This window comes from Oryctolagus cuniculus, chromosome 21 (assembly GCF_051225735.1).
Source record: "Oryctolagus cuniculus isolate XC-2025 breed Fujian yellow rabbit chromosome 21, ASM5122573v1, whole genome shotgun sequence".
NCBI classification, from domain to species: domain Eukaryota; kingdom Metazoa; phylum Chordata; class Mammalia; order Lagomorpha; family Leporidae; genus Oryctolagus; species Oryctolagus cuniculus.
The window spans coordinates 29851135-29875593 of record NC_142887.1 but is presented as its reverse complement, the minus strand read 5'-3'; the positions used below and the strand labels follow the sequence as shown (position 1 = coordinate 29875593).

General features: G+C 46.0%; 1 long non-coding RNA gene across 5 annotated transcripts in view; it reads left to right on the top strand.

Moving 5' to 3' along the window:
- LOC149119885 (uncharacterized) overlaps window positions 1-24459 on the top strand; it is an 87017-nt gene that overhangs the window by 17504 nt on the left and 45054 nt on the right. For 2 of the 5 annotated variants that reach the window (XR_016227032.1, XR_016227029.1), the window contains exons 2-3: window positions 4106-4213; window positions 11942-12132. The exons of 1 other annotated variant lie outside the window; for it this stretch is intronic. This is a non-coding gene — a long non-coding RNA (uncharacterized LOC149119885). The remainder of the gene's footprint in view (window positions 1-4105; window positions 4214-11941; window positions 12133-24459) is intronic. 2 more of the 5 variants (XR_016227030.1, XR_016227031.1) reach the window with 1 other exon arrangement.

Sequence of the window (24459 nt, the reverse complement as noted above, 5' to 3'; positions counted from 1 at the left end):
TCATTATATAGCACCCCTCTTTGTCTTTCTTAACAGTTTTGGTGTTAAAGTTTATGTTGTCCTATATTAATATGGCTCTGCCTGCTCTTTTTTCATTTCTGTTGGCATGGAATATCTTTTTCCAGCCTTTCACTTTCAGTCTGCATGCATGTTTGTTGGAAAGATGTGTTTCTTGTAAGCAGCAAATAGATGGGTTTTGTTCCTTAATCCATTCAGCCAATCTGTGTCTTCTAACTGGAGAGTTGAGGCCATTGATGTTCCATGTGACTATTGATAAGTAGTAACTTTGCCCTGCCATTTTCCCAAAGATATTTTCTAATATATGCTTTGAACTTCGTGTGATCTTTTACTGTGAGGTTTTCTTCCTTGACCTTCTTTCATATTGATGACCATGGCTCTGTGTTTCTGAGTGTAGCACATCTTTAAGCATCTTTTGCAGGGCTGGACGAGTGGCGACCAATTCTTTCAATTTCTGTTTGCTATGAAAGGTCTTTATTTCACCTTCATTCACAAATGAGAGTTTTGCAGGATATAATATTCTGGGCTGGCAGTTTTTCTCTCTTAGTATTTCGGCTATGTCTCGCCATTCCCTCCTAGCCTGTAGGGTTTCTGCTGAGAAGTAAGCTGTGAGTCTGATTGGAGATCCTCTGAGAGTAATCTGATGTTTCTCTCTTGCACATTTTAGGATCTTTTCTTCATGTTTCTCTGTGGTGAGTTTGATTGCAACGTGTCATGGCGAGGATCTCTTTTGGTCATGTTTGCTAGGGGTTCTATGAGCTTCCTGTACTAGGACCAGATCTCTCTGTCCTTCTCCAAACCCTGGAAGTTCTCTGCTAGCATCTCACTATAAAGGCCTTCTAATCCTTTCTCTCTCTCTCCATGCCTTCAGGAACTCCTAGAACTCAAATGTTATTATTTTTTTTTAAATACTATCCTGTAGATTCCCAACAATATTTTTTAGATTTCTAATTTCCTCTTCTTTTCTTTGGTTTGACTGTAAACTTTCCTGTGCTTATCTTCTAAGTCTGATATTCTCTCTTCTGCTTCACTGACTCTGTTTTTAAGGCTCTCTAATGTGTTTGTCATTTGATGTATTGAATTCTTCATTTCATTTCATTTTCTCTTCACTATCACAATTTCCTGCTCTACTAGTTCCTGCATTTCATTTTGATTCCTCCTTCATTTTGATTCCTCCCTCCATGTAGGTCCACCATGAACCAATAGTTCCGTAAGTCTCCTCTGCTGTTTCTTCCCTAACTCTTCCTTGAACCTGCAGTATCTCCACTTTTATTAAACTGTCTTTTCCCGGAGTATCAATGTGCTCCCTTCCTATTCTGCCATCTTGCCCTCCTCCCATTTCTGGCTTCTGTACCTCTGCTTGCTTGATAATGGCCAAGGCCACCAGACTATGGTTTCTCCTGTCTTGTCCTGGATGCAACCACAAGATCACACAGGTGGCACCAAGGTCAGTGGCACCATGTTTGACCCTGACTGGGAACAATCAAATAATTAAATCTTTATGTTTTTCAATAAGGTTACAAAGAAACTGGCTGATTGGCTAAGTGCTTCTCGCTTCTGTATGTCTGAGTCCTGCTTGCAGAATCCTGCACATGTAATTAAATGACTGATAAAAAGTAGGTTTTGCCTTTACAGACTCTCTGCCCCTGCAACTCTCTGCTGTCTTCTCCAGACTTGCTCTGAGAGGGCAGTCACCAGCTGGACACTAAATATTCCTAATTGGACCTCAAAAGTCTCATTGTTTTTAATCTCTGCACCCCAAAACAAGAGACTCAGGTATGGATGTGAGTCTTTGGCTGCTCTGCCGTGTTCCCTGTGTACTGCTGAGTGTTCCAGCCATGGAGAGAACCCCAGGGGAGGCTCAAGAGCATCCACATTTCGGTCATTTCCACATTCCCTCACACTGACAGTTTGGTTTGTAATCCCTGGGATTAGTGATGACTGGGTTTCATGGAGAATTGAAATAGTAAATCCTGACAACTTCAAGTCAACACAGAATTGACTCTGCAGCATGGGCCTTCCCCAGCGTCATTCATTCTCCATTTGAATCAACTATTGGGTTGATCCTTGCAAGCTCCCTACCCCCATGGACACATCACTTTGTTTCTCCAATGTTTTAGCCTTGAGGTGGTCGAGGAGAGTGTTCAGTTATACATAAGTCATCCCACAGAGCAGCTGGGTGGAGACAGGCATGGTGCAGCACTGACTGAAGAAACAGTAGTTGGGAACAGGAAACATGTCAGCTGGTTGGAGATATAACAGGAGCTTCAACTATGTTACTTTTGCACATGAATTGTTTCACATTTAAAGGATGGATAAAAAAGCCAACAATAACCTTTATTCTTTCTAATCATTGCTCAACCTTAGGAGCAAGGTGATTCATAAAAAATGATTGACCCAATGCAATGTAATTTCTAAGCAAACCTGCTGAATATCCAACTTTGTGGAATGGTGATTCTCAACCCTTAGGTAAACTAAGTGGGAATTCATTTTCTGAGTTAGTTCAGAGGAATTATTAATAACACTTTTCTTACAGGTTTTATTTTTTGAAAGGCAGAGATACAGAGAGAGAAGGAGAGAGACCGTCATCCACTGGTGCACCCCTAGGTGGCCACACAGCAGGGGATGGGCCAGGCCAGAGCGCAGAGCCAGGAGTTCATCCAAATCCCCCACATGGATGCAGGGGCCCAAGTACTTGAGCCATCTGCTGCTGTTTTTCCCAGGCCATTAGCAGGAAGCTGGATCAGAAGCAAGGCAGCCCAGACTGGAAAAATATGGGATGCTGACCCCACCAGGTGGAGGCTTTACCTTCTCTCCCACAGCACCATCCTCTATTAATAACTCTTGTGCAAGAAATACAAGCAGAGATAGGCATGAAGGAATAAAGTCCCTCAGCTAAGTCATCCAGGAACTCATACAGTATTTCAATTAGGACAAGGTAACAAAGAATTATGAAGTTATGCTAGAAGAGTTACTCTGTTGTGAAGAGAATTCCAATAGATTTCATATGGCTCAGGATGGACACCTAAGGGAGAAAACATCTGTGGGTTTCCAATCCCCAAGGGTGGGCTTCAGCCCTCACAGGGTATAGTACAGTTACACCCCAGTAGACAGTGGACAGGTGTATGTGTGACCAAAAACAGGTTTGGTTCACACTCGCTGGGCTGAAGGCAGCCACCTTCCTGGGTAAAAGTGAGGTCTCTTGCAACTCTGTCTCCCTGCACATTCCTCATGTGTGTTTTCTGTTGGGCTTTGACTCAATACTGTATCATGAGAAGTATTTTTTTGTCACAACCACCACAAATGGAGTTAAGTATTGTAGAATCTCTCTGAGGTTGATATTATTATTATGACCATGTCACAAGTGAGGAAGATAAATCAGGTGGCAAAGAGAGACCTCTAGTGATCTGATCTTCAGGCTTGACCAAGGGGCTTTGGACAAGGATGGAAGGGCCCTGTGCTTTGTATTTCCTCACTTGTGCAGAATGGTGCACAAAAGAGACTTTGTCTAGTAGTGGTGGGAGGGTGTGAAGGGGTCAAGGACAGAATTTGGGGAGTCAAAAATACAGGGTTGAACCGTTTGGGAATTAGAGTGTTTATATGGGCAGTAGGTCTTACTCTTCCACAGACTTGGGAAGTAATGCTTACATCAGTGGTGCTTAGGACATACCAGCTATTTTCTTCAGGATTTGGATTTACTTAGTTTTAACCTCACAGTCATCCTAACACAGGTTCCATTAACATTTCCACACCACAGGCAGGGAACTGAGCAACAGAGTGGCTGAGGAACATCCTCAGGTACACTCAACATTGTCATCAGGCATCAGGCAGCTGTCCCCATACTCTAGTTCAGTGCATGATGCTGACTTTCTCCATCATCTCGTGGAAATACAGCAGCCGTTCTTGTATTTCACGGCACACCCAACTGTGAGAACTTACTCATTCCTACTCTGACCCAGGTGGCTCCTCCAGGCAGCCCACACTAAAGAGATCCATGATTGGGCCTGGGAAGAAATCATTTCTTATTTTGCCAAGAAGATGGCAACACCATTCTTGAGTGAATGCATTTCCTTTCATCTTCCTACAGGAATACGAAGAACAGCAACAAAAAGACAACTCATTTGTCCCTCAACAGCCTTTTGTTCATTTGTTCCAGGACCACACCCATAGCACCAGCAGTAACCAAAACACACAGGTATTCAAGTCCCTTCTATAAAGTGCCCATGGGATTGGAAATAACTATGCACATCTTGCATGTGACTTAAGTCATCCCTGTGCCAATAAATCATTACAAATTGTACTGCCTAATACAATGTAAAGGCACTGAAAAGGAATATGTAGTCTGAGGAATAATGACAAGAAAGACCTCTACATGTTCTGTATAGATGCAACTGTTTCTGAGTGTTTTCCAAGGTTATTGAATATGCCAGTGGGGGCACATGTCTTTGGAGGTCACTGAGTTAAAAGATCCACATGGGGATTGATCTTTGAGGAGGAAAACTCATCACTGGCCCCACAGTCACCGAGCAGCACCAGAGTGGGCTCTGACAGGAGACCAGGATTAAGCTTCCAGTATCACCTCCTATGACCTTTTACCACTGAAGTCACTGTGAGCACTGAATTGTTAAGGTGACTCAGGAGTGATGACTGTGGTCTGTATTCAGTCTACCATCTTCAGAGGCATACTGTACAGACATCTTAATTCATGTTCTTTTTAGCAAAATAGAATTCTCATGTGATAAATGGACATATTTAAAGTGTATAGTTTAGAGGCCAGCATTGTGGCATAACAGGTTCAGCCACCACCTGCAATATAGGCATCCCATATGGGTGCTGATTCTAGTCCTGCTGCTCCACTTCCTTTTTTTTTGGAATTAGTTATTCTTTATTTTTTTTTGTTTTTATTTAATAAATGTGAATTTACAAAGTGCAACTTTTGTATCATTGTGGCTCCCCACCCCAACCTCCCTCCTTCCCGCGGCCCTCCCCTCTCCCACTCCCTCACCCATCCCACCCTTCCATTGAGTTTCATTTTCAATTACCTTCATATACAGAAGATCAACTTAGTATACCCTAAGCAAGGATTTCAACAGGCTGCACTCACACAACCGCACAAGGTATAGGACATTGTTCGACTGGTAGTGTTGTTTTTAAGTTTCATAGTAAAACACATTAAGGACAGAGATCCTACATGGGGAACCTGTACCCAGTGACTCCATTGTTGATTTAACAATTGGCACTCTTATTTATTTTTTTTTCATTTTTTTTAAACTTTTATTTAATGAATTTAAATTTCCAAAGTACGGCTTAGGGATTACAATGGCTTCCCCCCATAACATCTCTCCCACCCGCATCCCTCCCCTTTCCCACTCCCTCTCCCCTTCCATTCACATGACGATTCATTTTCGATTCTCTTTATATACAAAAGATCAGTTTAACATACATTAAGTAAAGATTTCAACAGTTTGCTCCCACACAAACATAAAGTGAAAAATAATAGATGATTTTTTAAATGATGATGAAATCAGATCAGACCTATTGTCATGTTTAATCCCAGTGAGAGTCAAGTTGGGAATTGATAATTTCTTCTTTTTTTTTTTTTTTACAGAAGATCAGTTTAGTATACATTAAGTAAAGCTTTCAACAGTTTGCACCCCCATAGAAACACAAAGCGAAATATACTGTTCGAGTACTCATTATAGCATTAAGTCTCAATGTACAGCACATTAAGGACAGAGATCCTACATGAGGAGTAAGTGCACAGTGACTCCTGTTGTTGACTTTACCAATTGACACTCCTGTTTATGGCATCAGTAATCTCCCTATGCACCAGTCATGAGTTTCCAAGGCTATGGAAGCCCTCTGAGTTCTCCGACTCTTATCTTGTTTAGACAAGGTCATAGTCAAAGTGGAGGTTCTCTCCTCCCTTCAGAGAAAGGTACCTCCTTCTTTGAAGACCTGTTCTTTCCACTGGGATCTCACTCACAGAGATCTTTCATTTAGGGTTTTTTTTTTTTTTTTTTTTTTGCCAGAGTGTCTTGGCTTTCCATGCCTGAAATACTCTCATGGGCTTTTCAGCCAGATCGGAATGCCTTTAGGGCTGATTCTGAGGCCAGAGTGCTGTTTAGGACATCCGCCATTCTATGAGTCTGCTGAGTATCTCGCTTCCCATTTTGGATCACTCTCCCCTTTATTTATTCTATCGGTTAGTATTAGCAGGTACTAGACTTGTTTATGTGCTCCCTTTGACTCTTAGTCCTTTCATTATGATCAATTGTGAACTGAAATTGATCACTTGGACTGGTGAGATGGCATTGGTACATGCCACCTTGATGGGATTAAATTGGAGTCCCCTGGTATGTTTCTACCTCTACCATTTGGGGCAAGTCAGCTTGAGCATGTCCCAAATTGTACATCTCTTCCCTCTCTTATTCCTACTCTTATGTTTAACAGGGATCACATTTCAGTTAAATTTCAACACTTAAGAATAACTGTGTATTAATTACAGAATTATACCAGTCATATTAAGTAGAACAGACAAAAAAACTACTAAGAGGGATAATGTATTAAGTTGTTCATTAACAGTCAGGGCTATGCTGATCAAGTCACCATTTCCCATAGTGTCCATTTCACTTCAACAGGTTTCCTTTTTGGTGTTAAGTCAGTTGTCACCGATCAAGGAGAACATATGGTATTTGTCCCTTTGGGACTGGCTTATTTCACTCAGCATGATGTGTTCCAGATTCCTCCATTTTGTTGCAAATGACTGGATTTCATTGTTTCTTACTGCTGTATAGTATTCTAAAGAGTACATATCCCATAATTTCTTTATCCAGTCTACCGTTGATGGGCATTTAGGTTGGTTCCAGGTCTTAGCTATTGTGGATTGTGCTGCAATAAACATTAGGGTGCAGACAGCTTTTTTGTTTGCCAATTTAAACTCCTTTGGGTAAATTCCAAGGAGTGGGATGGCTGGGTCGAATGGTAGGGTTATATTCAGGTTTCTGAGGAATCTCCAGACTGACTTCCATAGTGGCTTGACCAGTTTGCATTCCCACCAACAGTGGGTTAGTGTCCCTTTTTCCCCACATCCTCGCCAGCATCTGTTGTTGGTAGATTTCTGCATGTGAGCCATTCTAACCATGGTGAGGTGAAACCTCATTGTGGTTTTGATTTGCATTTCATTGATTGCTAATGACCTTGAACATTTTTTCATGTGCCTGTTGGCCATTTGGATTTCCTCCTTTGAAAAATGTCTGTTGAGGTCCTTGGCCCATCTGTTAAGTGGGTTGTTGGTTTTGTTTTTGTGGAGTTTCTTGATCTCTATGTAGATTCTGGTTATTAACCCTTTATCTGTTGCATAGTTTGCAAATATTTTTTCCCATTCTGTCGGTTGTCTCTTCACTCTCCTGACTGTTTCTTTTGCAGTACAGAAACTTCTCAATTTGATGCAATCCCACATGTTAATTTTGGCTTTGACTGCCTGTGCCTCGCGTGTTTTTCCAGAAATTCTTTGCCTGTGCCAATATCTTGAAGGGTTTCTCCAATGTTCTCTAATAACTTAATGGTGTCAGGTCATAGATTTAGGTCTTTAATCCATGTTGAGTGGATTTTTGTGTAAGGTGTAAGGTAGGGGTCTTGCTTCATGATTCTGCACATGGAAATCCAATTTTCCCAGCACCATTTATTGAATAGACTGTCCTTGCTCCAGAAATTAGTTTTAGATCCTTGATCAAATATAAGTTGGCTGTAGATGTTTGGGTTGATTTCTGGTGTTTCAATTCTGTTCCATTGGTCTATCCATCTGTTTCTGTACCAGTACCATGCTGTTTTGATTACAACTGCCCTGTAGTATATCCTGAAATCTGGTATTGTGATGCTTCCGGCTTTGTTTTTGTTGTACAAGATTGCTTTAGCTATTCGAGGTCTCTTGTGCCTCCATATAAATTTCAGCACCATTTTTTCCAGATCTGAGAAGAAGGTCTTCGGTATCTTGATTGGGATTGCATTGAATCTATAAATTGCTTTTGGGAGAATGGACATTTTGATGATGTTTATTCTTCCAATCCATGAGCATGGAAGATTTTTCCATTTTTTGGTATCCTCTTCTATTTCTTTCTTTATGATTTTGTAATTCTCATAGTAGAGATCTTTAATATCCTTGGTTAAGTTTATTGCAAGGTATTGGATTGTTTTTATAGCTATTGTGAATGGGATTGATCTTAGAAGTTCTTCCTCAGCCATGGCATTGTCTGTGTATACAAAGGCTGTTGATTTTTGTGCATTGATTTTATACCCTGCTACTTTGCCAAACTCTTCTATGTGTTCCAATAGTCTCTTAGTAGAGTTCTTTGGGTCCCCTAAATAAAGAATCATGTCATCTGCAAAGAGGGATAGTTTGAGTTCTTCCTTCCCAATTTGTATCCCTTTAATTTCTTTTTCTTGCCTAATAGCTCTGGCTAGAACCTCCAGAACTATATTGAATAGCAGTGGTGAGAGTGGGCATCCCTGTCTGGTACCAGATCTCAGTGGAAATGCTTCCAACTTTTCCCCATTCAATAGGATGTTGGCTGTGGGTTTTTCATAGATTGCTTTGATTGCATTGAGGAATGTTCCTTCCAAACCCAGTTTGCTTAGGGTTTTCATCATGAACGGGTGTTGTAGTTTATCGAATGCTTTCTCTGCATCTATTGAGATAATCATATGGTTTTTCTTCTGCAGTCTGTTAATGTGGTGTATCACATTGATTGTCTTGCGCACATTAAACCATCCCTGCATACCAGGGATAAATCCCACTTGGACTGGGTGGATGATCTTTCTGATGTGTTGTTGCATTCTATTAGAGAGAATTTTATTGAGGATTTTTGCATCTATGTTCATCAGGGATATTGGTCTGTAATTCTCTTTCAGTGCTGCATCTTTCTCTGGCTTAGGAATTAAGGTGATGCTGGCTTCATAGAAAGAATTTGGGAGGATTCCCTCCTCTTCGATTGTTCTGAATAGTTTGAGAAGAATTGGAGTTAGTTCTTCTTTAAATGTCTGGTAGAATTCAGCAGTGAATCCATCGGGTCCTGGGCTTTTCTTTGTTGGGAGGGCCTTTATTACTGTTTCAATTTCTGTTTCAGTTATGGGTCTATTTAGGTTTTCTATGTCTTCATGGTTCAATTTTGGTAGGTTGCATGTGTCCAGGAATCTATCCATTTCTGATAGGTTTCCCTGTTTGCTGGCATACAAGTCCTTGTAGTAATTTCTGATGATTCTTTTTATTTCCGTGGTGTCTGTTGTTACATTTCCTTTTTCATCTCTGATTTTATTGATTTGGGTCTTTTCTCTTCTTTTTTTAGTTAGTTGGGGCAATGGGGTGTCAATTTTGTTTATGTTTTCAAAAAACCAGCTCCTCGTTTGGCTGATTTTTTGGAATGTTTTTCTTGATTCAATCCTGTTGATTTCTTCTCTGATTTTAATTATTTCTCTTCTCCTACTAGATTTGGGTCTGGTTTGCTGTAGGTTTTCTAGATCCTTGAGGTGAATTGAAAGCTCATCTATTTGGTGCCTTTCCAATTTCTTGATGTAGGCACCTATTGATATAAACTTTCCTCTTAACACTGCTTTTGCTGTATCCCATAAGTTTTGGTATGTTGTGCTGTTATCCTCATTTACTTCCAGAAAATTTTTGATTTCTCTTTTGATTTCTTCTATGACCCATTGTTCATTCAGGAGCATGTTGTTCAATCTCCATGTGTTTGCGTATGCTCTAGGGATTCCTGAGTTGCTAATTTCCAACTTCATTCCTTTATGGTCTGAGAAGCTGCATGGTATGATTCTAATTCTTTTGAATTTGCTGAGACTTGCTTTATGGCCTAGTATGTGGTCAATCCTAGAGTAGGTTCCATGTACTGCTGAGAAGAATGTAAAATCTTTAGCTGTAGGATTGAAAGTTCTGTATATATCAGCAATCACCCAAGACTCTTGCTATGAGCTGTCTAGGCTATGGAAGCCCCTTGGCTGCTCCACTTCTGATCCAGCTCCATGCCAATGCTTCTGGGGAAACAGTGGGAGATGGCCCACGCGCTTGGTCTCCTGCCACCCATGTGAAAGATATGGAGGAAGCTCCTGGCTTGTGGTTTCAGGCTGGCCCAGTCCTGGCTATTACAGTCATCTGAGGGGACTGAACCAGTGGATAGATCTCCCTATCATCCCCCACTCCCCATCACTCTGCCTTTCAAGTATATAAATCTTTAAAAATAAACAAAGCATACTGTTTACTGGGTCTTGGTATATTCAGGTTTTCCTGTCTTGTAATTTCTGTACTTTTCTCATCATCTCAAAGGGAAACACCATACTCCTTGCCAGAGAACCTCATTCTCTCCACCTGCCTTGCCTTGGTAACCCTTATCTACCTCCTGTCTCTGTGGATTTATTTTCACTTCTGGCCATATCATGGAGATAGAGGGTCACTTTTATGTCTGTTTTCTTTCAATAAGCAAAATATATCCAAGGTTCATCCATATTGTAGCATATATCCACACCTGATCCTTTCATGGCTGAGTAATATCTACTGTGTGAACGAAACATATTAATGCTTTTCATTTATCACATGCTGGGTAAATGGGTCACTTACACATTTGGCTACTATGTATACTGACACTCTGAACTTTTCTGAGGAAGTGTCAAACTTTTAAGGGAGGGGCCGGCACTGTGGCTCACTTGGTTAATCTTCCACCTGCAGTGCCGGCATGCCATATGGGCGCCGGTTCTATTCCTGGCTGCTCCTCTTCCAGTCCAGCTCTCTGCTGTGGCCCAGGAAGGCAGTGGAGGATGGCTCAAGTGCTTGGGCCCCTGCACCCATGTGGGAGACCAGGAAGAAGCACCTGGCTCCTGGCTTTGGATAGGCACAGTTCCAGCTGTAGCAGTATTTGGGGAGTGAACCAATGAAAGGAAGACCTTTCTCTCTGTCTCTCTCTTACTTTCTGTAACTCTACCTGTCAAATAAATAAAACAAATTAAAAAAAAAGCTTGTGAGGGATTTGCAGAATAAAGTGTGATGTTTAAATTCCAGAACATTACTAGCTATACTTTTTAAAAACGGATTACAGCCATACCAGTGTTCATCTTCTCAGAGATACTTTGTGCATGACAATTCATTCTGGAGGCCCTTGCATGTCTTTGTCTTTGCCTTCCAACTTACTAGGATGTGAATTTCTACTAGTGCAGTTCATTGAACTCCATGTATATTTTTGCATCCTATGATGTGTCAGCGATAGAGGCATGAGAGATATTCCAGCTGCTGATTGACTCCTGTGAAGTACTTTCTACAACTGTAAGATCACAGCTGGGAACTGGGTTCCCAATCCAAGTTTTCCCCATGTGTGGAATGAGCCCAACGACTTGGACCCTCACTGCTGCCTCCCAATATTCATAGGAGCAGGAAGCTGGAAACAGGAGACAGAGCTAGGGAATCAAATTGAACCATTTCTTTGTTGGATATTGATGTCCTGTTTGCTTTATGACTTGGCCAAACACCCATGCATATTTTGATTATTCTTGTTCAAAATGTTTAGGCAATTTGGGGACACAATTCATATATTCTTGCTGTCCCTGTCTCATATCCCTGTCTCTCTGGACTCTTTATGAATATGTGTTATGCTTGATAGTGTCCCACAGGTTTCTGAAACTATTGTTTGCTTATTATTCATTGGACTGGGTCATCTGCAGGGTCTGATCCACAGGTTCGGTGTTTCTTTTGCCTGTTCAAAATCCTATTGTATGAGGAGTTTGTCCTGCAACGTTTAAGCCTTAGCGCTCAATGTCTGTGTGGGAGGCTTTCTGTGGAAATAAGGTGTTCACAGGTAGAGTCAGGGATGATGAGCTCATCCTGTGTCAGAGTGGGCCCTGATCCATTGCTGTTGTCCTTCCATTCCAGGCAAATGTGGATGTGGAAGGAAGAAGACTGATGGCACAGGCAGAGGCTGGGAAGTTGCAGCTGCAAAGCAACAACCCAAGATGCAGCAAGTGCCAGAAACTAGGAAGAGCCCATGGAGGACCCTACGCTGGAGCCTTCAGATAGAGCAGGGAGCAGCAGGCCTCTGACATCAGGCCTTGCCCTCCAGAACTGTGAGCAACCTTCCTTTAAAGCCAGGCAGATGGCAGTAAGGAGCTATGGTGACTGTAGGAAGCTGGTGCAGGCCCCTGCAGGGGGGTTCTCAGTTGTTCTTTTGAATTCCAGAAACTTGAGTCACTCCTCTCATAAGATATATTCCCTTCCTGTTATTTCCTATCCTGTGAAACACTTCTCTTGATGTTTGTAGGGCTTAACACATAGATTCCTTCACTAATTTGAGTATAGTGTGAATGCCGAGTGCTCTGGGCCTAGTGAGTTCCATGTCTGTACTTCCTCAGAGGTAGTGTCAGCTGGCTGCAGTCTTTTCTTGGTGATTCTGCTTGTGTTGGGAGATCCTGATCCTGAGCACTCCCAGGGTCAGTGCTTCCTGTGGAGGCCCCCCTGGACTCAGAACAAGTTGTGACAACAAGAGTGACATTTGCCAGACAAGGTCTCAGAGTCTGATTGCCCAGGCTGTTCAGTGGTGCCTTCTTCCCAGCCCATGGGTAGATTCTAGTACCCCAGGAGGAGCAAGAGGTTTGGCATTAGTCCTTGTGTATGTGAGAAGTCCAGCACCTTGAGGCTCTCTCATCAGAGAAGGGTGCACCTGTGCATTTCTAGATTCCCAGGAGTGTGCCAGAGCTTCCTGAGTCCCCTACAGACACTCATGACTTAGCTCTCCTGCAATATTGTTGGGTTAGTTTGTCCTTTCTCTAAGGGAGTTGTTAACTACTTAGAGTATCCACAAAGTTAAGCAGTGGCTGTGATAGTTTTGAGAGTTTTGCTGGGGACCATTGTACTTATCACCTTGGACAAGCTCAAGGTCAGGTCAAGTTCAGCCTAGAAAGTGGGTTCTTCCCGAAGGCAGCAGACTCCTCAGAGAGTGCTCATTCTCTATGAATAAGGCTTTGGGGAAGCCACAGACTGCTTGTGCTCCCGGCAGTGGCTGCCCACTGCTGGTTTTCACCATGAATGTGGGCTTCCGTTTTCTGTGTTCCTGTGGAACTGCAGAGCAGCAGGTTGTACTCGGACTGCCACCAACCCCCTGTTCTTCCTGAGAGTCAGCTGTGCTTTGTTTTTCTGTGCTCGGTACTGCCTGGGTTCCTGCAGACGTTGGGTTAGTTTCCAGGATTCTTGAAATGCTAATGGCTTTTTGGCCCTTTTCCCTTTTGTGCTGGATGGTCTTGCTGCCCCTGCACCTTTGGGCATGTGGTCTTCAGGCCATCTGCTCCATGCTTCCTGGCCTGCATACTCCTCCACATGGTGGCTAGTGGTGTTCGGTATGAATCCAGATTTCTCTGTCTTTTTTAGATAGGGCCCTCACTCTCCTATGCATTTCTCCCACTGAATCAAAAGATTAAAAACTTACAAAATGTTAATGGTGACTGTTTTTACCTGGTTTCTCACTGATTTATTGGAGGGCAGAATTGGAGGGCTTTCAGCTGCTGTTTACTATACAGTCATCTACTTCTCCTTTTTGTGGCAATTGTAAGGATATAGCACATAACTGACTACCCTTGGGAGCTTGTGACTGTCAGAATATGCTGTAAATTCTCTCTCAGAGTGAAGGGCCCGAGTGCTCAGGCGAAGAAGATATTTAGGTGTGTGTGGAGCTGCTAAAGGGCTGTGGACTCCCTCAGACAATGACAGAGGACATGGGTCCCATGTTGAGATGTCATGGTCCCAGCCTAACTTGGAAGTGCAGAGGCTAAAGTGGATGAGAGCATCAGTGAGGCTGAGGGCACAGTGAAGAACCTAAGCAGCTACGTCCTGTGCAAGATCTTGAGGAGAGCAAAGGAGGTGGAGGAAGGGGAGAGAAGGGGCTGGGAGGGGCAGGACAGGGATCACTGGCCCATGGGGTTGAGTCATGGCTTCTCCCATTCTGCCTTTCTCCAGTGCCTTCCACGACCAGTGAAGATGCCTTTGATCTCTGTCTTCATTGCTCTCTTCAGAGGTTCCATCAGCTTTGTGTCGCTCCCTCTCTTCGTGGAGGAGCAACACAGGACCCTGCGCTGTTCTTTCGTCTGCTCGGCCCTCCCCGGGTTTGCTGCTGGTTCTTCCCGGGTTGGCTACTATCCCTTCCACCTCCGTGGAAGGGCAGTTCCCCCTGGCCACATTCCCCACTTCCGCAGGGGAGCGGCACACCACCGGCCGGTTCTCTCGGGGGCTGCACGGGTTCCCTTAGATGTTCCCCATAGATGTTCCTGGTGCATGCCGTCTCTCTCCTCCTTTATAGTCCTCCTCCGCCAATCCCAACTCGGCTGAGTACGCTGCTCTCCAATCAGGAGCAAGTCCTACAGTTTATTAGCTGAACTGGAGGCAGCTGTGCAGAAGCTGTTTACTTCTCTCCCAGCGCCATATTGTGGGAGAGCAGATGCATAGAATAAGTCCTAATTCGAGTAACTTAGTCTAGTCCGGATTGCTCCCCACAGATCCCCCTTTCTTTTTATTTTTTAGCGTTGATACGCGCCTGTCTTCGGTGTCCCGCGGCTAGAGTTGCCACAGGCTCTTACAAGTCCTATCAGGCAAACCGAATCCGGGTCCTCTCTTCGCCATGTTGTGAGGAGGTTTTTAGGCGCTGATGCGTGCCTGTATTCGGGAGTTGCCACAGGCTCTTACAAGTCCTATCAGGCAAACCGAATCCAAGCCTTCTCATTGCCGTATTGTGGGGGAGACTTATTAGTGTTGGTTCGTGCCTATCTTCGGTGACCTGCAGCTCATACTCTGGTCGAGCTTTGCTGGCGCTTACCGCCTTAAATCAGGCAGACCGAATCCAAGCCTCCTAATTGTTGCATTGTGGGGAAGCTTTACTGATGTTAATTCGTGCCTGTCTTCAGTGACCTGCGGCTAGCCGCCCAGGTGCTCATCGCCTCACTAATCGGGCAGACCGAATCCAAGCCTTCTAATTGGCATGTTGAGGGGAGCCCTTATTTTTCTCTATTTCTCTATCTCCGGGCATTCCTACCTCTCCCATTTCACTTCTATCTTCCAGCATTCCCATTTCTCTTTTACTTCACTTCCAAACTTCTGTTTCTCTTATCCCTGCGGCTTTCCGGCACCTCGCCCCGCCGGCGGGTTCCCGGCTCTGCGCCGCTTCAGCCCGCGCGCCTCATCTGCGCGGCTTCCCGGCTTTGCGCGGCTTGGCTTCGCGCTCCGCGGTCTCCACGCCCTTCGCGTCCGCACCACGGCCTACGCCAGCCCCGTTCCCTATCTATTCACGCCCCGTGCTCTCTGCATGCGGCGGCTTCCGCGAGTAACACAGCGTAGCTCACGTCTCCGCCACTAGGATTCAATCTAAGTTCCCCGGGCTAGCCTGGCGAATTCAACCCAGCGTACGTCTCCGCCCCACGATTTGGCTTCCCGTCCTTTGCTCCCCGGGCTAATCAGACGGATCCCAATCTGGCTTAGGTCTCAGCTTCTGGTTTCAACTTTTCGCCCCCTATTCCCGGGCTAACCTGAGAACCCCAAAGTGGCTTTCGTTTCCGCCTCGGCCTGCCCCCCGCGGCTTCAATTTCCCTAACATTTTTCTCTACCCGGTATGTTTCCCCAAGCTTTCTTCCAACAATACTCCTCCCTCATTTCTCCTGGCCTCTCCCCACAGTCTGCATCCGAATCTGTTTGTTCTAGCTTTCACTTTCGCTTTCGACCTTAGAGATTTCTCCCAGCTTCCCCCCGTAGTCCGTATCCGAGTCTATGCCTAGGCTTTCAATAGCTTCTTCCGGCACCCTTTTCGTCCGGCTTTTCCCTAGGCTGTTTGCTAGTCTCTCTCTCCGGTATTTTCCCAGTTCTTCCCGTTTCTTCCCTCCTAAGTTTCATATCCGTCCTAAGTTTCCTATCCGAGTCATTTCTTCCCTCCTAGGTTTCCTATCCGAGCTAGGTTTCCTAATCCGAGTCACGGCACCATTATGTCGCTCCCCCTCTTCGTGGAGGAGCAACACAGGACCCTGCGCTGTTCTTTCGTCTGCTCGGCCCTCCCCGGGTTTGCTGCTGGTTCTTCCCGGGTTGGCTACTATCCCTTCCACCTCCGTGGAAGGGCAGTTCCCCCTGGCCACATTCCCCACTTCCGCAGGGGAGCGGCACACCACCGGCCGGTTCTCTCGGGGGCTGCACGGGTTCCCTTAGATGTTCCCCATAGATGTTCCTGGTGCATGCCGTCTCTCTCCTCCTTTATAGTCCTCCTCCGCCAATCCCAACTCGGCTGAGTACGCTGCTCTCCAATCAGGAGCAAGTCCTACAGTTTATTAGCTGAACTGGAGGCAGCTGTGCAGAAGCTGTTTACTTCTCTCCCAGCGCCATATTGTGGGAGAGCAGATGCATAGAATAAGTCCTAATTCGAGTAACTTAGTCTAGTCCGGATTGCTCCCCACACTTTGGACAGCTCTATAGGCTAGATGAGTTGGTGAGTGTTCTGCTCTCTTTGGCAGCTCCTTTGTTTTCAGAAACACACAGGTGATTCTGTAGAAATTGACCCTAAAAATCCTTCAGCCTCATCAGGATTTCACCAGCTTTACATGCATGTGTGTGTGTGTGTGTGTGTGTGTGTGTGTGTGTTGCTGTATGAAATACATCAGCTCAGTAATACGGTGCTAGAAAAAGAAGATCCATGTAGGAAATGGCATACTAAGAAGGTAGCTGGAGGAAGGAGAGACATTTGTATTGACAACCATTAACACAGCAAGAATAGTTCTAAGTAGCACAAAGACAGGTGGATAAATGTGTGTAGTATCGTCCCCTGAATAATAGAGTAGTTATGTCCCCTAGCAATTCCACTGCTGGTGATATGAGGAAATTTAGAATTCAAGGACAGTGGGATTTAAAGATACGCCTAAAATATATACTTTGTCAATAGAAGGTAGTTTAAGTTCCAGACATTTTTGTAATAAAACAAACTCTTAGTACTTTCCTCAATAACTAAGGATCTTGGCAATTTGGCCATGTCCATGGAGTCTTCCAGTTTGTATTTTTTAAAAGATAGATAGATAGATAGATAGATATATTTATTTCTTTATTTAAAAGGTAGAGTTAGAGAATGAGAGAGAGAATCCAGTCTCCCATCCACTGGTTCACTCCTGAAATGGCCACAATGGCTGGAATTGTGCCTTTCTGAAGCCAGGAGCTTCTTCCATGTCTCCCATGTGGGTGCAGGGTCCCGAGTACCAGAACTGTCATCTGCTGCCTTCCCAGGTGCAATAGCAGGGAGCTGCATTGGAAATAGAACAGCCAGATGTTGAACCAGTGCCCGTAGGGGATGCCAGCACCACATGTGGCAGCTTTCCTCACTATGCCACAGTGCCAGCTCAGTTCTTCCACTTCTTTACTGAAGAAAAATGGGTCACCTTCACAGATATTGGAAGAGGCAGGTTTTCAGCACAGCACCCGATGCTGCTTGGGACATGCACATCCCTTGTCAGAGTGCCTGGGGTTGAGTTCCTGTCCCACTTCTGATTAATTTTCTTCTGATGTGTACCCTGGGAGGCAGCAGGTGGTACTGGGTGCTGTTGGTTGACTGTGATTCAGGTAAGAGACCCAGAGTGCCTTCATGTCTGCTGACTGTGGCTTGGCTACAACTGGGCTGCTGTGGATATTTGCAGGGTGAACCTGCAAAAGAGATGCATCTTGATCTCTGTCTAAAGATTTTATTTATTTGTCTGAGAGGCACAGTAATATTAAGGGGTGGGGGGTGATCCTGAGATACTCCATTCACTGGAGATGCTCCATCTATTGGTTCCCTTCCCAAATGGTCACACTGGTGAGAGCTGGGCCGATCTGAAGCCATGAGCCAGGATCTTAGGACCTCTCCTTCCTTCCTCTTTCAAATAGGGATGGGATGGGAATAGCAATGGGAGCAGCAGAGCTCAGGCAGCAGTTGTTTGTACTGCAGAGACTGTTAGTAGCCCCAGTTGACGTGTGGGACACTGAGGCCCAGAGCCACCAAGTACCTATCTCATGGTGGGGGTCTGGAATCCATACTCTTATCTGTCAGCTGAACTTGTAACTGCATCCTCCTGTCAGTGAGGTGGGAGGGAGGAGGAACTGAAGTTGGTATTGCTGGCAAAGCCTCGACACAAAGGAGCTGCTCTGGGATGACAGTTTCCTTGTGGTGTGGCCCTTGTTGTCTGCTGTCAGGTTGTTTCCTGTGTGCTCTGGGGAGCAGTGTTTGTCCCCTGGTAGAGATGAGTTTGGACAAATGTGCAGAGGTGTGAAACTGTTCAGGACGATGGACAGAATCGAGTGCTAAGGGCTGAGCTAAGACCTCCTTGTGTCTTGCTGGTGAAGCCAGGCCCTTGCTTTTCTGGGTGGTGCTTTGTTTTTGACATGTCCCTATGTCTGTACCCAGGATCATTCAGTGTGGTTGTCCGAGGGTTAAAGCATTCAGTCCTTAGGTCTTTATTCCAGGGACTGGAAAATAGGGAGTATGAGAGAGAAGGTTGAATCCTCTGAGCACAGTAGTAATTCCTGTGAGTGGGATGCATGTGCAGTGATAAGGAATTCAGGGAGTGGCTCCTGAGAGGTCCAGCCTTGGTCTTGATAGATATTTGCCCTGAAGGTGGTTTGGTGAATGGGCATCCCAGTGGCAAGGAAAAGATCACAATGTGAAACCAGGAGAGATAACTTCAGACTCTTTGGGGAGGAAATGAGAGAAAAGCTGAATTTACCTTGTTGCAGAAAGAATTTAAGTCCATGTGTCAGTTTACTCATAATGTGCATTTTCCATGACCTTTTGAAGTCCCTTCATAAAGGAACTGCTGGAAGTAGCTCGTATGGACATCTTTCCTTAGTGTGGTGTGTTTATTGCCATCAGTGAACCTGCACTGATACTTTATTATTCACTAAAGGCCACAGTTTATTCAAATTCCTTAGCTGTACCCACATGTCTGTTTTCTGTACCAACACTACATCCAGAATTTAGTCTCAGACTCTTCATGTTTTTCTTATAGAATCCATTTACTACTTTGAAAGTTAGACACACCCACTCACATGCACACTGACACACACAGAGTGAGAGAGAGAGAGAGAATGAGATCTCAAGACCTTCTATCTGCTAATTCACTTCCCAAATACAAAGGTGGGGCTGGGCCTGACTGAAGCCAGAAACTCCATCCTGTGCTCCCACATGAATGACAGGAACCCAAGCACTGAGGTCATCACCTTGGCCTCCCAGGGTGCACATGTGCAGGAAACTGGATCAGAAGCAATGGTGGGACTCTATCTCAGGAAATCCAATATGGAATGGGGGCTTCCCAAGCAGATGGCAAATCTATTGTACTGCAATGCCTATCTCCTTAGACCTGACTTGATTATGATGAGATTGATGTCTTGAGAAGTCCAGGCCACAGATTGATGGGATGCACCTGCACTGGCATGTATGTGGGACTTGGTATTTCCTAGAGATTTCCAGGTTATGCAGCATGGTTTGGGGTTTGATTTGTGTGAGAGAGAGCAAGAAGGAAGACGACAGCATTCCAGGCATGTGGGAAGTGGGCCATAGGAAGGAAGATCTGAGTATGGCTGTTTCCATCTCTTTCTGCAGCTCTCCTAACAAATAAAATGAAAATAAGTTTTTTAAAACTTTGTTAGCTCTTCTTTTAGAAAAGATTGCCCCCTCCCTGGAGTTTTATCCTCTCTAGCATGTGCACATTGTGCCCCCAGCAGTTGACCTATTACAGTCTGTGTTCCCTACCTACATTTGAGTCCCAGCAGAGGTCTGTGCTCAGTTAAGCTGGGATTCTCTGTATCTGACAGTCAAGGCAATTTCTGAAGGTGTGTTTTGCAAGTGACCTCACTTTTCTGTAGGGTACAAGATGAGTTGGTGAATTCAGGTGTTCAGCTTTTGTCTTGTGGCATGGCTGGGAGTGACTATTGATATGCTTTGTACTTGTGGGTTAAAAGATATAAATCAATTAATCCTTTTTTGGAAAATGGGACTCTAACTTAGCTTGTTTCCCCTGCAAATAGTCTCTTTGCTTCCCCTTTCCTAATCTGAATGGAAGAGCAACAAGGAGGACATCTCCGCATGTTGACAATCAGATCACCCGGGAATCAGTGACATCCTAGAGTTACGGTTGTCCTTGGTTATTGTGGGGCGATGAGTTTTCTTCCTCTGTTCTTCGTGGCCTGTGAGCTTCGATGCCAGATGTGTGCTTTCTGGCTGAGCTGTGAGTGTAGATTTCCCTAAGGGACCAGGTGTGAATGTGTAGAGTGTAGACTGCTGGTGTGTGTGAGGGGAGATCCAGCCAATTGCAGCTCAGAGAGGAGGTGAGAAGTGGTGGCTGCCATAGCCAGGATGACCCTTCCTGTCTCCTCCCTTCCTGGGTTCATTGATCCTGGGCCCCATCCCTTAAGTTCAGCCATAGCTTTTTTTTTTCCTTCGTTTAGAGATTTATTCATATATTGAAAAGTCTGAGTTACAGAGAGAGAGAAGGAGAGGCAGGGAAAGAGAGTTCTTCCATCCACTGGTTCACTCTCCAGTTGGCTCCTAAGGCTGGAGCTCTACTGATCCAATGCCAGAAGCCAGAGGCTTCTTCCAGGTGTCCCATGTGTGTAGAGGGGCCCAAGGACTTGGGCCATCTTCTACTGTTTTCCCAGGCCATAGCAGAGAGGTGGATCAGAAGTAGAGCTCCCAGGATTTGAACCAGTACCCATATGGGATGCCAGCACTGCAGGCCGCAGCTTCACCCACTATGCCGGCACAGGTGCCAGCCCATCAGCCACAGCTTTTCTGCTCAGGAGGAGTCATTATGGCCTTTGGCTCCTTCTACTCCCTAGCCCCCAACCCTCCAGCCCCTGTTTCTTGCACCACAGGAACATTTTCCCATAGGATCTGACCTCCTGTCAGCACTCACACAAGCCAGCATTTCTCACACTGGATCTACAGAGCATAGACACAAAAAACAGAACGAGTATGGTGTTTAATATTAAATAAGAATCTTGTGTGGTGAGGAGCCAGCTGGAGGCCATGAAAGGAGCTGCCTGGGAGCAGAGTTGTGCCATGTCCTGGAGGGGAGGGAGGAAGGGTCACGCGGGAGGGTCTATATCCATAGGTGCTGGGAAACTGGGTATGAAGATGCAAGGAAAGATGGGAAGGCCAGGCATAAAACTGCCCCTGGGACCAGCAGGAGGAAAACAGAGGGCAGGAGACGTGGTTGACCTTTCCATGGACTATGCTGGAAACTAGGGGGTGAAGGGTCCATGGCCTCCTCTGGAGGGGGAGTGTAGGTTGGTGTTGTGTCCATGGGCTCCTCTGGAGGAGGAGCCTATGGGATTGTGGTATCCATTGGTTCCTCCCTTGGTGGAGCGTAGGAGGGTGTGGTGTCCAGGCACTACACTGGAGGAGGAGCCTATGGCACTGTGGTATCCATTGGTTCCTCCTTTGGTGGAGCTTAGGAGGTTGTGGTGTCCAGGGACTCCTCCCATGGGGGAGCACAGGAGGGTGTGGGTCAATAGGCTCCTCCCATGGTGGAATGTTGGGAGTGTGATATCCCTGGGCTCTTCCCGTGGTGGAACATGGGGAGGTGTGGACCCGCCCAAGATGTTTCTTATGGGGGCGTGGTGTCCATCAGTTCTGGTGGCTCATATGGCGGTGTGGTGTCCATCAGTTCTGGTGGCTCATATGGCGGTGTGGTGTCCATCAGTTCTGGTGGCTCATATGGCGGTGTGGTGTCCATCAGTTCTGGTGGCTCATATGGGGGCGTGGTGTCCATGGGCTCCTCCTCCCGAGGTGGAGTGTATGGAGGAGTAGTGTCCATGGCTTCTTCCTGTAGGGGAGCAGAGAGGGATGAGTTGTTTATAGCTCTCTCCTTTCAGGGAACATATGGGGGTGATGTGTCCCTTGATACCCCCCATTGGGGAGTATAGGGGGAGAGATGTCCATGGCTTCCTCCTGTGGAGGAGTATCAGGGGGTAAAGTGTCCATATCCTGGATAATTGGATGATGTACTTTGCAGGTTTGCTTCCTCCGCCTTCCATTGCCGGTTCGTCTGGTAGGATCAGGCGTGCTCAGTACAGGTCCTAGAAAGGAAAAGGCAGGAAGGATGTGAACTGCTGTGCACCTGGGTGACCTCAGCATCACCTCCCAAAGTGCTTTTGCTTTCTGTTACAAATGTATTATGTGTAAAGGTTGAGTTGGGGAATGAGAAAACCAAAAGAGAGCTTCCATCTTCTGACTTGACCCTGAAATGGCCACCACAACTGGCAAGGTAGCTGGCCAGACAGGGGCCTGGCACTTCACCAGTGCCTTCCAAAATGGCCACGTACTTGAGCCATGTTCTACTGCCTTCCCAGGTACATTAGCAGGCAGCTGGGTTGGAAGTGCAGCAGCTGGGACTCAACCCAGCACTCCTTTGGGATGCTGGTGTTGCAGGCAGTGGCTGAGCCCACTGCACCACAGCACTGCACACACACGTGCTCCCCGCACTTCTACCACACCTCCCCTACAAGGCTTTCAGATTTCCATGATGATCAGGTTACCTAGCCTAGGGGGTGGTGGCATCCTGGCCTTACCGATGTTCACTCTGTTGGAGCACACGCGTTGTCGAGTCTGAAGCCCGCAGAGAGTGGTCAGCAGTGCCACGATGGCCCTGAGTTTTCTTATCATCAGACTGGGTTGTCTGACTTTTGGTCTGTAAGACCTATGGTATTTTGCCCGTGGACCAACTGGTCCAGGGCCAGAGGTGGGAGTGTGACCCCGACCTGGGCCTGGGGGCCCCTTAAGTCGGTGGTCAGCCCCCATTGCTGGGGCAGGTGAGGGGGGCAAAATTTGCTCCCCAAAGTTTTTGAAAAGAAGCTGGTGAGTCTCTATACTATGAAGACTTCCCAAAGCACTTTTGGCTGCTATCGCTCCGAAGGGCTAAGGCCAAAATGCCACATCTGCAGAACCTTAGTGGTCACAGAATGGGCACGTGTCACAGAACCTGCTGCTAGGGGTGCGCATCATAGAGAGCAGGGCCTGGAGATGGGTGTGTCCAGGACCCAGGCTAGGGGTGGAGTTTGCCAAGATGGCCTTAGGAGTGGCACATTGTGCAGATGACATGGGAGGAAGTGGCCCCAGCAAAGGCTGCCGATCCCCTCTGGACTCTTGTGTCCCTCCAGGCTCCTACTGAGGGCAGAGGGTGTCTGTATTGAGCATCATGAGCTGTTGGTAGTGCAGTGGCCCCCTCAGTGCTTTTCCAGGGCCTAGAGCCCTCAGGACACTGGGCAGGACCCATTGCCCGATCCCTGACCCTCAGGTGGGTGAGTGCTAGGAGCGGTCTCTTGGCAAGCAGGTCCTGTAGGCTATGGCCGCATTGGTGTCACCCAGTGGGGTCCTCCTTCCCTTGTCCTGGAAACACTGAGGAGAGAGCCCTCAGGGCAGAAATGCATGTGCCCCTCAGAGCCTGAGGTGCTGGCAGCATAGTTTTGGGCCAGGTAGGCTGGGAGAGACATGCTGACCATATAACTGAGATTCCATTCCTGCGAGTTCTCTGGGGAAACGCCAAGTTGGATTTCCACAAAGACCTGTTTATCAATCTGTTGCTGCTCCATTCCCAGATCTAGATCCTGAGGTGACCCAACTTCATCCTCTTATTTAAAAAAAATTTTTTTTTAATTTATTTGAATGACAGAATTAGAGAATGATCCTCCATCTGCCAGTTCTCTCCCCATGTTGCCACCACAGTCAGGGCAGGTCAGCAGAAAGCCAGGAGCTTCCTCCATGTCTCTCACATGTACAGGGGTGCAGGGACTTGGGCCATCCTCTGCTGCTTTCTCAGGCACATTAGCAGGGAGCTGCAAGTGCCTCAGGGTGTGGGATCGCACATTGCACCATGATGCCGGCCCACATCCAGCTTTTCTAGAGCGTGTCTTCATGTTTCAGTTGTTCTGGGCATAGCACTGTGGGTCCTGTTGCTTTTCCCATCTGATTAGAGTCCCTTTTCTTCCTGTTCGGCAGAGTAATGAAACCTTAAGGCCGCACGATTCTTTGACCCTCTGCTCTGTTGTGACTGTTCCCCTTGGTGTGACCTTTGTACAAACAGAGCCTCACCCTCTGAGTCTGTGCTTTCTGTTTTGGGTTCTGCAGATGTCATTTAGAGAATTTAAGGGCGAAAACACAGCCAGCAGTGATTTAAATCCTTAACGTTTCTCCTGCTCTTCATTACTCCTGATGTACCAGACTTCCTGTGGGCAGGATTTCACTTTAGCCTGAAGAATTCCATCCACTTGGTGCTGTTTTGATAGCAAGTGGTCTTCTGATGACTGCTCTTAGTATTCCTTCTTGTCCATCACCCCTCCTTTTTCTGCATAGGGGGCTGAGATCCTTCAGGGTGTCTTGGTTCCCTGGAGATTCCTGGGGAGGTCTTTTCTTT